Here is an 11,659-nt window from a genome sequence, read left to right as displayed (position 1 = left end):
AAGCACGAAAAGGTCTGGAGCCTGACACAACCCTTTGACACCATGCTGTCTGCCATTAATGATAATCCACCATTAGATGTTCAGCTTTGAAAATGAAATTAGACGACTTCAGTTTTCAGCCCTAACCCTGCTGTACTGTCAGCTGAACCCTGCTGTGTTTGGAGACTTCCTGATTTACTGCTTTGCCTTTTAACTATTTTCAGGCAAATGGGAGTTGGGGGCAGGGTAAAAGAGTCCAGGGATCAAGTGAGTACAAACAAGGCATCTCAACTACCATCAAGGGAAGCGACTTTCTGCTTAGATAAGTCACCAGGTCAAAAGAGATTTATTCCCACAGTTGATTTAATCTTCCTTTTTTTTTTTTTCTTTTTCAAGCTAGGTGTAAGAATTTCCTTGCTGAGACATCATGCAAGAAATATTCAGTATCCTTTTTCACTTCCTTTTAAAAACAAGAGCAATAATGTCAGTGTTCCATGGGATCCCTCCTATGTCTCAAAGGTTCTTTTCCTTGTAACAATATATCGGCGTATCTGAAGGCTTCACATCTCATTTCACATGCAATGTGGTGTTCAGTGCAGAGTACAATGTATGTGTAAGTGCTCATTGAACGAACAAATGACTGAATCTGCCTCTTAGTTCAATAGCTGTGGTTTTCACATAAAAGCAACTTTTGGACAAGAAGTGAAATTATAGGCAGTTGACCCATACCTCTTCCGGTTAACAGCTGACTTGATATTCTTAAGTTCATAGGTTCACTTTTTTTTTTTCTTTTTTTTGGCTCTTGAGTCTATGGCCATTCCTCTTGGCTTCCCTCTGCCTGCCATAGCTTTTTGCCCAATTGGACTTGGAAAACCCTCTCAGCAACTGCTTTGGTGCACTCCTGGGATTTCAACGTCAAGAGATTCCTACTTCCATCTCCACCTTGTAGAACCCTTCAGGGAGGTGTGCAATCCAACTCCCCTGTTCCCTGAGAGGAGAGAGATTTGGGCATCATCCTGTATCTAAGTAGGTGAAAAGTGTTAGAAATTTTATTTTACACAGCATGTTTACCATGAAACAGGCACACCATTTTATGTACTTCATAAGTATTAATTTATTTAACTTTCAGAGCAACATAAGAGGTAAGTACTATTATTAGCTCTGTTTCAAAATGAGGAAATTGAGACACAGGGAGCTACATGACTTACCCAAGGTCACTCAGGTAATGAATGGCAGAGTTGGGGTTCAAATCCCTTACACTCCAACTGCAAGATCTGTGCTCATAGCCATTCTACTTTGTTGGCTGGCCGCCTAACTCCATCTGGTTTTTCTCAAAGAAACTTAAGTTACAGATAAATGATAATGTAATGATATCATTAAATATCATTAATCATAAAAATAGGATAGTTTTATTAATAATAGTGGGAAAAAAGAATTTCTCCTATTATTTGAGGGTATGGTCCATGTTCTGGTATATATTATGCCAGACACAATTTTGATATTCATGTTAGAATGTTATTCCTGTTATTTTTACTATGATACATAGGCACTATAAAATCAATATTTGTTTCTTTTTAATTTTTATATTATATGTATAATATGACATATCATTTTATATTATATGTATAATATAGCATAAAATTTTATCTTCTTTTTTTCATACATTCAATTCAGTGCACAATTCTGTGACATTTTCACAATGTTTGCAACCATCACTGCTATCTAAGATTTTTCATTACCCCAAATACATACTATGTAGCTGTTATGCAATAATTTCCCATTATTCCTTCTGTAACTTCTAATATACTTTCTGTCTCCATGAAATTGCCTACTCTAGATATTTCATGTAAATAGAATCCTTTTGTGTCCTTTTATGTCTGGCCTATTTCAGTTAGCATATTTTCAAAGTTCATCTACAATGTAGCAGAACTTCATTCTTTTTGTGACTGAATAGTATTCCATTGTGTGTATATACCACATTTTGTCTATCCATTCATCTGCTGATAGCTACTTGGGGTGTTCTGGCCACTCTTTGGCTATTGTGAATAATGCCTCAATAAACATTGATATATGTGTTTCTGCTGGAGTCTCCGTTTTTAATTCTTTTAGAATTGTTAGGTCATTTGGTAGTTCTGTTAAGCTTTTTGACTGTTTTCAATATCAGCTGCACAAGTTTATATCCTCATCAGTAATGTAGAAGGGTTCCAATTTTTCTATATTGTCAGCAACACTTGTTATTTTCTGGATTTTGTTTAATTATAGTCGTCCTAGTAGGTGTGAAGTGCTATCTCATTGTGCTTTTGATTTGCATATCCCTAATGATTAATAGTGTTGAAATCTTTTGAAGTTCTTATTGGTAATTTATACATTGATATGTCTTTCAAGAAATATCTATTCAAGTCTTTTGTATGTTTCTTTAATCACATTGTTTGTCTTTCTGTTGTTGAGTTGTATGTATTCTTTACACCTTCTGGGTATTAAACCTTTGCTAAATTTATGATTTTCAAATATTTATTTTATTCTGAGGGGTTATCTTTTTACTTCTTCGTATTATCTTTTGATGCACAAAAGGTTTTAATTTTAATGAAGTCCAATTTACCTATTTTTTTTCTTTTGTTGCCTATATATCCAGAATTATCTTTAAGGAACAATTGCCAAGTCAAAGGTCATGAAGATTTGCCCTATATTTTATTTTTAGAGTTTTAGAGTTTTAGCTCTTGCATTGAGGTTTTAATCCATTTTGGGATAATTTTTTTTATATATGGTAGGAGGTAAGAGTCCAACTCCATTCTTTTACATGTGGACATCCATTTTTCCCAGCACTATATGTTGAAGGGACTATTCTTTCACCATGGCAAACTTGGTAAAAAATTATTTGACCGAATATGCAAGGGTTTATTTCTGGGCTCTCTATTGTATTCTATTAGTCTATATGTCTATCCTTATGGCAGATCACACTGTTTTCATTACTGTAGAAAATGATATTTATAACTATATTCTACTCAGCCACAGTAAGATTTGGTCAGCAGCTTTGTATAGGTAGATCATTTGTGTTCCATTAAACACAGTTCAATTAATTAGAGCTAATTACTGTAAACATGTAATTCCAATATTAGAGAATTGGATCTAACTAATAAACAGTTTCCTTTTCATTCCAGCAATCTGAAGATTTCAAGGGTTATATGGCTCATTCTGGCCAATAGACCCTGAGCAGACTGGATGGGTGTCATCTCTAGGTCAAACATGAAAGAGTAGCCATGAGATTTTGTGGCTCTCTTCCTCTATGACAACCAATGATATGGGGGGTTCTATATGGGGCAGCTATATGGAGTCCAGCCTGTGTCCTTGAGTGACTATGTGGGCAGAGACCCTCCCGTACCTCTATCCTATCTTAGGTGTCCTGTGATGGACAAGTAGCATGTATGACTTTACCTTGTGATAAAGTACAGGGATTTGGAGGAATGTTTGTTAAAATAGCACAGGTATTCCCAGGGTGTGTTCCCTTGACCAAGAGCATCCACCTTATTAAGGAACTTATCAGAAGTACAAATTCTCAAATCCCACTCCAGACTACTCTGTCACAATCTCTCAGCCTGGGGCCCAGCAATCTATATACTAAAAATCCCTCCTGGATATTCCTATGCAAGCTTAAGCTTGAGTACCACTGCAATAGCATAATCTAGCCTCTCCTGTCTAATACTTTGTGATTTTTTTAACTTGTTGAATAAGTATAGGAAATGGTAAAAGTAAAAGTGCAACTGCACGTTTTTCATCATGATCTCCTACTACCACCTTAGTCAGGGTGTATTGAGTTTAGCTGCAGTATAGGGCATGTGAGGGAGTAACAGGAAAGAAGCCTTTCCTGGAATGAAGGTTTGGGCCACATCAAGCATGATATAGGCACAATCATTGCTCACTATTTGGTGATTCCCTTCCTCTGCCCTTCAGCTCCTCGGTACCTCTTGATTGGGCCATTGCAGAACCCCCCTAACTCTCTCATCTGTGTTCAGTATTTCTCTACTCTAGTCCCACCACATTAAATCTGCATTAACCTTTCAGAAGTTCAGGTTTGATTGCATTATTTTTAACAGCTTTCTTGTGATGTAATTCATATCTAGGAACTTGGATTTAAGTGAGGGTTTCCACTATTACCAGAACCGATAACAAAGGTTCACCTTGGCTAAACTGTTTGCACAAAGAATGTGGTTTATGCTAAACTCCTGCTTTCCTTTTGTCTGGTATTTTTTTTTCAATGTTTATTCATTTTTGAGAGAGAGAGAGACAGAGCGTGAGTGAGGGGGAGACAAAGAGAGAGGGGGACACAGAATCTGAAGCAGCCTCCAGGCTCTGAGCTGTCAGCACAAAGCTTGACGCAGGGCTCGAACCCACAAACCATGAGATCATGACCTGAGCAGAAGTTGGACGCTTAACAGACAGAGCCACCCAGGCGTCTCTCCTGCTTTCCTTTTGGGATTCTGAAATTTTTGTCCATGCTAGGCAGAGTGCCTAGGTGACGAGTCTCTGGTAAAAACCAAAGTCTCTAAAGAGCTTCCCTGCTAAACATCTTTTCACATGTCACCACAATCTGCAGTGAAAGGAATAATAAATCCTGTGTGACTCCACTGGGAAAGGACTCTTGGAAACTTACACCTGCTTTCCTCTGGGCCTCACCTCATTCACCTTTTGTTTTGCTGATTTTAATTGGTCACCTTGCACTGAACTATAAATCAAGCCTTGAGTACAACTGTATGCTGAGCCCTTTGATTTGTCGTAGTGAATTGTGGAACTGAGGGCAGTTTTGAGGGCCCCCAACATAACCTCCGAATGGTAGCTCCCACTAATTTCTAAGTAATTGCTCTATTGTTTTTGACAATGCCCTCAGGCATAAATTGTTCCACTGTTTCATCCAACTTCTCAGCCACACCTGCCTGGAGTAGAGCTCCCCTTACGCTGATTAGCGGCAGGAGTAGGTTGTGACTAATATGCCACAGACTCTTACTGTTCTTACTAAGAGCTCATAGAGTTTATTGAATAAATATTTCTCCATTTAATATTTCCAGAGACATGTGGTTTTTAAATTGTTATTTATAATTTTTATAATTTTCATGATTTAAATGGTTGCTTCACTGGGGAAGTATTCCCTGAGCTCCTCGGACCATCATTCTCGAAGCCCGTTTCTGATCATACCGCTATTATGTACAAAATTGTCAAAGGCTCTCTATTTCCTACTAAAATGAAATCTATATTCCTTAGCTTGATTTTCAAGGTCCTGTATGATTTGTGTCCATAGGGTATCACCATCACCACGACAGAAAAGTCTGGTGTTCCTGGGTATATTCCACACTGTTCACTGCCAAAACCTTCATCTCCTTTCATACCATAACATATATTCATGTTCTTCATCATGTCCATATAAATACCCCTTTTTGGATTCTTTTCTAATTTTCCAGCTCAAGTTGCCTCTCCCTAAAAACCTGTGTTAGAATTTAAAGACACCAATCACTTCACCTTTTTCTAATTTTCCATAAGTATTAAGAGATACCACCATTCATTGCAGATAGACAACATCTGCCATGTACTAGGCCCTCTGGAAACATTTCTTGTTCCATAAACAAGTGGCCAAACAAGAACAAGTCATGGTGGAAGGGGTGTCAAATGTCAAGACATTACCATTTAAAGCCTCGGTGGCTCAGTTGTTTGGGCATCCGACTTCAGCTCAGGTCATGATCTAGAGGTTCATGAGTTCGAGCCCCACATCAGGGTCTGTGCTGACAGCTCAGAGCCTGAAGCCTGCTTCGGATTCTGTGTGTCTCTCTCTGTCTTCCTCTCCCTGTCTGAAAAATAAATAAACATTAAAAAACAAACTAAAGAGCGCTTTCTCACACAGATGTCCCATTTGCTAGCCCCAGCAGCAGTAAGTCAAGGTTGTGGCTATTACTCCCATGAGGAAATTAGGGCTTTGAAGTTTAAGATTCCTACCTAAGATCATACTGAGATCCTGAGTAGCCACTGCAGATCTGAGTTCAAAGCCTGTGCTCTTTAAGAACCAAACTCTTTCTGTAATGAAAGGGATCAGGAAAGAAAGTGCCTTCTACCACTGAGCCTGCTTGTTTTTCAATTAGAAAGGAATAAGGGCCATTTAACAATAAGGACAAAAAGATAAAGGAACTCCTTTCTGACATTTTTGCTTAGATATCTAAAATGTAAACTTAAGGCTTCAGTAATGAATGTTGGTTATATAATAGATAGGAACAAAGTAGGTCTATTCTGCACAAAAATGTTCTGTGCTAACCTAACCACATGGCCATTTTATTACAGTGACTATGTTGTTTTGAAAAATAACTCATTCCACTGGAGATGAAAGATAAGTGACTACAGCATGTGGAGCAAAAAGGGGAACTTTTGTTGTATGTATGAGCAAGGCTAAGGTCGGGCAAGAGGGGCCGGAAGAAAAAAATTTGAGAAGGAATTAACTTCTGGGTGCATGCTATTTAAAATGACAATTTGCCACCTTTTTTTTTAGTCACTGAATCACCTGTGTAGTCATTCACTCACAGCTAGTTTACTGCCAAAAATGTCCTGCTTAATTGATGCTCAACAGATTTTGTTCACAACCACACTTGGCATTGTCTGATTCCTCCATTTAGATGGGAAGTTATCAACAGAGAGATTTTTTTTGGAGGTATTAATTAAGGGGTTGAAAACTGTATCTTTAGCAGGCATGTTGGACAGAACCAATATCAACACAGTACCCTCTACCACAAATCCTGAATCTTTAGCATCACTTTGCCCATCTTTAAAATGGGCATTACATTGCTATGTATGTATTTTCCTAAAGATTAAAAAAACTATGTATTTCTAGCAAAATGCCTGATGCAATATGTAATCAAGAAGGTTCTTCTTGTCTGCCTTGCTTTTTCATGACCATTGCACCCTAGACGTGGTCCTAGATCCCCTGGATGGTTTCACCAAAATAAATAAGAACATATACAAAAGATTATTGATGATGCAACCATATCAAGGGGGCTTGAATTTCCCCATCATTCACTTATTTTAATCATGTCACTATAGTGGTGGTTGGGAGTGGGTGAGTAGTGAAGGAAACCTGAAATAGTATATTTACAAATCATAAAAATAATAGATGGCTTATCCTGTGTATTTTCCAGTTTGAAAAATATTTTCATGTATGTAGTCTCACTTCCTTCTCCCAAGCATGATGATGTAGATGTGCTTATCTTCATTTTACAAATAAAGAGACTGAAGTTCAGAGAGGACCAAAAGTGTGAGAATGAAAATGTTCACAAGGGTGATCAAGTTTTCTATGGAGGAAAAAGAAGTGGTCATCTTATAATATCTTGTAGAAAGAAATATTGCAATAGATAGGTAACTGTAGATTAGGAATGAGGTGTTATATTTATGCTTGGGGTAATGAACAAAACTTATTTTGGGACTATACTTGTGATTATGTAACTTCTCACCTCTGGTATAAGATATCTTTCTTTTTATTTTTTACTTTTTTCATTTTAGAGAGAGAGAGAGAGAGAGAGAGAGAGAGAGAGAGAAAGCACATGAGAGGGAGAGAGGGGCAAAGGATGAGAGAGAGAGAGAATCTTCAGCAGGATCCATGCTCAGTATGGAGCCTGACATGGGGTTTGATCCCATGACACTGGATCATGACCTGAGCTGAAATCAAGAGTTGGTCACTCAACAACTGAGCCACCCATGCACCCCAATTATCTTTTTGAAAATAATTTTCATACTCTTTTTGTTCTTGTTTCTGTAGAATGTCTGATGAATATACATCACATTTTATACTGAAAACATATACACTTTCATTTATCATCCTTATGAAAAGCAATTACTGGATAACAACAAAGAACTTGGAGTGGTATTTAAAACTTGTATTTTATTGGCCATTTTCTCAATTTTGCTTCACTTTTTTTTTTAATGTTTATTTTTGAGAGACAGAGCATGAGCAGGAAGGGGCAGAGAGAGAGGGAGACACAGAATCAGAAGCAGGCTCCAGGCTCTGAGCTGTCAGCACAGAGCCCGACAGAGGGCTCGAATTCACAAACCGTGAGATCATGACCTGAGCCGAAGTTGGAGGCTTAACCCACTGAGCCACCCAGACCCCCCAACTTTGTTTCACATTTAATGAAGAGGTTGAAGAGTCCAATGACTAGGTTGAAATACCATATTTTGTGCATATATTTTTATTCATTTTGTCTTAATTTTAAAGTCCTCGAATATTTTAACTTCCTGATGCATTATTTCCCTTCTCTATTATTTGATGATGGCCAATACTCCTGTGACTTCTTTCCAGTCAAAACAAAAGGTGTGTAAAAATAGGTACTTATTTTTAGTAACCAATTTGTTTTCACAAACATAAAAATATTTCAATGAGAAAGTAGTTAAGAACCAAAATAGATGAGCTACAGAAAATAAATAAATAAAAACAACTTAGGCATATCTGAGTTTTGGAGAAATAAAATAATGTGAATGGTTTGGATTATAGTCTTCTATACTAATAATTGGATTATTTGGATGAAATGTTTTCTTCACATTATATTATTATTATATTACTATTATTATTATCATTATTTAATTAGCATAAAACACATAATTTTAGAATGCATGGCTATAGACAAAAGAGATTTAACATGAACTTAATAGTTTTATTCTTCCCTGGAAATATACATTAAATTGTAATCCAGGTTCATTTTAGAGAAAATTTAAATCTTGATTTATTTGTAGTTTGATTCTTGCTAAAAGATTGAAACCCTTTTTTAAAAATTGTTGTCTCTGATAACATTGCCCAGAACACTTGCTGAAGATAAACACAATGGAATCAACACCGTAATATGATATTTCCTCGTGGAATACCAAGCTTATCCCTCATGGGACACAAAACCCATAATCAACTGGCAGGGTTGTGAAGGTCTTTCTCACACACTAGATTGATCTGATAATCCATACCATGTTTGGACATATTTTATGCATTACAACTTATATTCTTTTGCTTCCATGGCAACTGATGGCTTTGTAAACTTTCAAAACACTAGGAAAAGAAACATATTGGCAGAATGCTTAGGTTTTCATTTTTTCCATAATATAGAAAAAGTAAGGTACTCAGCAACTAACTGTGATGATGTGACAAGAGATTATTTAATTATTCTTGACATGCTCCTATGTAGCCAAGAAGTAATCTTAACTTTGTTAAAGGCCTGCATTGATTTAAAAACAAACTCAAATACAAAAATTTATTTTTCTTATTTAATAAAATAATAGGGTTTTCAACCCCACAGCACGCATGTGAAGCATATATACTATTCTGGTACAACCTTGGAAATAAAACATTGCAATGTTGAGTATCCAAATGGATTTGAGTTTTCAATCATTGTGTTTTAATGGTAGAAAGTTAGTTGGCTATTTAAAAATCTCAAGTTTCTTAAATCTATTTGAGAAAATTTAGTTAAATATTTGCAGGTTATGGTTAAAACATTTTAGTTTTCTTAATTGGCTAATGATTTCCATTGAGATAGGTCAGGGGTTGGTAAAAACTATGGCGTATGAGCCAAATCCAGCCTTTTGACGTTTTTGTGCTTGTGATCTAAGAATGGTATTTGTATTTTTAAATGGTTGGAAAAATGTTAAAGAATAATATTTCATAATGTGAAAATTATCTGAAATTTACGTTTTGGTGTTTAAAAGTAAAGTTTTATTGGAACATAGTTATGCCCATTTATTTACATATAGTCTAAAGCTTCTTTTGCAGTATAATAGCAGAACTGAGTAATTGGGACAGAGATCATATGGCCCTTATAGCTGAAAATATTCATTATATGACTCTTTACAGAAAATGTTTGCCGACCCCAGAGATAGTTACCTCTAAATCCCAGATGGCTACTGAAATGCACACAAAGACACACATACAGACACACACACACACAATGCACCCTGAGTATGTGCCAAGTGAAAATGTTTTCATTCCAAACACTTTGATTCATGAGAAATATCATTTCATATTTTAGATAGTCTTTTTAAGTTTAAAAATTATTGGGAAAACTATCTTTACCTTGAAGATGATTAGTTAAAAATAACAACAACAACTAAAGGCAGCATATCGTGCAGATGTAAATCCCATGGATTAAATGTATTTAAATCCTGGGGTCACCAATTGATTGCAGTGGTTTAGGAAGCATTCATATTCTCCTTCCTTATTCCCTATGGACTAAGCATCAACATTAGACTGAAGCATCAGCATAGTCATTATTTGGACATTTGCTGCCCATATAGTTTTTCAGAGTGTTGCGTTGGATTATTATTGAAAAATGATGGAATCTAGAGTTGATTTTAATAATTTGTATTATCTTGACTGTAAATCCAAGTTTATGTTACCTAAGAGTCTCATGCCTAATTGACATCATACGTCTATGATGTGATAGAACGTATCCAACATATTTTACACACTGATCTGTATTTCCCAGAGAAAGAGAGGTCAACTAAAGTTTGCTTTCAAACTGTGAAGAATTCTGGGGAGGGCAAGCTGTGGAGGAGATACAAGGAATAGGCCAAAAGATTTAGGCTCCTTAGTCCTTGCCCCCTTCAGCTAGAGTACTTTTTCCCTTTTTTTCTGATATTGCAGGTCTTTATGAGCATTTATAATGCTTCTACTGTTGCTAAATGCAGTGGCTTTGGACTATGTCAGTGAAGCTTGACTAGAACTACATTTTCCAGATTCTCCTTCCCTGAGTGGTTCCAGATTAGGGCTGGCTGCAAGAGAAGGTTGGTGTAGATCTGGCAGGTAAATGCAGAGGTATCATCATACTCTGAAGTTCAGTGGAGGGGCCATCACATATATACTGTCACTGATCCGCCAGATTACCTTATTCGTAGGGCACAACTGGTTCCATAGCTCCTTCAGCTTTTCCATGTTCTCCGTTGGTCCTGATGCAACTCTGCTGTTGCATAGTATATATGCTTCACATGTGGTGCAGTGGGGTGGCTTCTTCTACAGGTCATCCACATCACCACTGCTGGAGGTGGTAAGAAGTGGAGGTGAATTCCACTTTGACCTCATGGATTTCTGTTGTCCTTGAGGGTCTGTTAGTCCGTGCTCTCCCTGCTTCATGTTTAGGATTCTTCCCAGATGCTGATTCTGCTGACCTACAGCCATTTCAGGCCCACTACCCAACAGATGCATTAGCCTTCCATAGACTGCTCTACAACTCACATCTTGGGATATGGTATCATACTGAAAATAAGCCCTTAGTCCACATCACTCAAAGAGGTTTGCTTCCCTAATGGAACCGTAATAGTTATTCTGAAAGGGTTTGAAAGCTACTCATTATCCATACATATTGTTTCATAAGTGAAGAAACTGCAGTCCAGGGAAAATGGCAGCAGTGGTAGTCATCGTCCTTACAGTGGTAGTAGTAGTAATAGTAGTAAACATTTACCTGGTGCTTATTTATTACATACTTGAACACCTCAGTCCTGAGCCTCATTATAACTCTAACCTAATCTTCATTATGACCCTTTGAGTTAGGGTTACTGTTTTCCCCATTTTTTTTTTAATTTTTTTTTCAACGTTTATTTATTTTTGGGACAGAGAGAGACAGAGCATGAACGGGGGAGGGGCAGAGAGAGAGGGAGACACAGAATCGGAAACAGGCTCCAG

The sequence above is a fragment of the Lynx canadensis genome, chromosome F2, assembly GCF_007474595.2.
Source record: "Lynx canadensis isolate LIC74 chromosome F2, mLynCan4.pri.v2, whole genome shotgun sequence".
Taxonomy (NCBI): domain Eukaryota; kingdom Metazoa; phylum Chordata; class Mammalia; order Carnivora; family Felidae; genus Lynx; species Lynx canadensis.
This window is presented reverse-complemented; position numbering follows the sequence as displayed.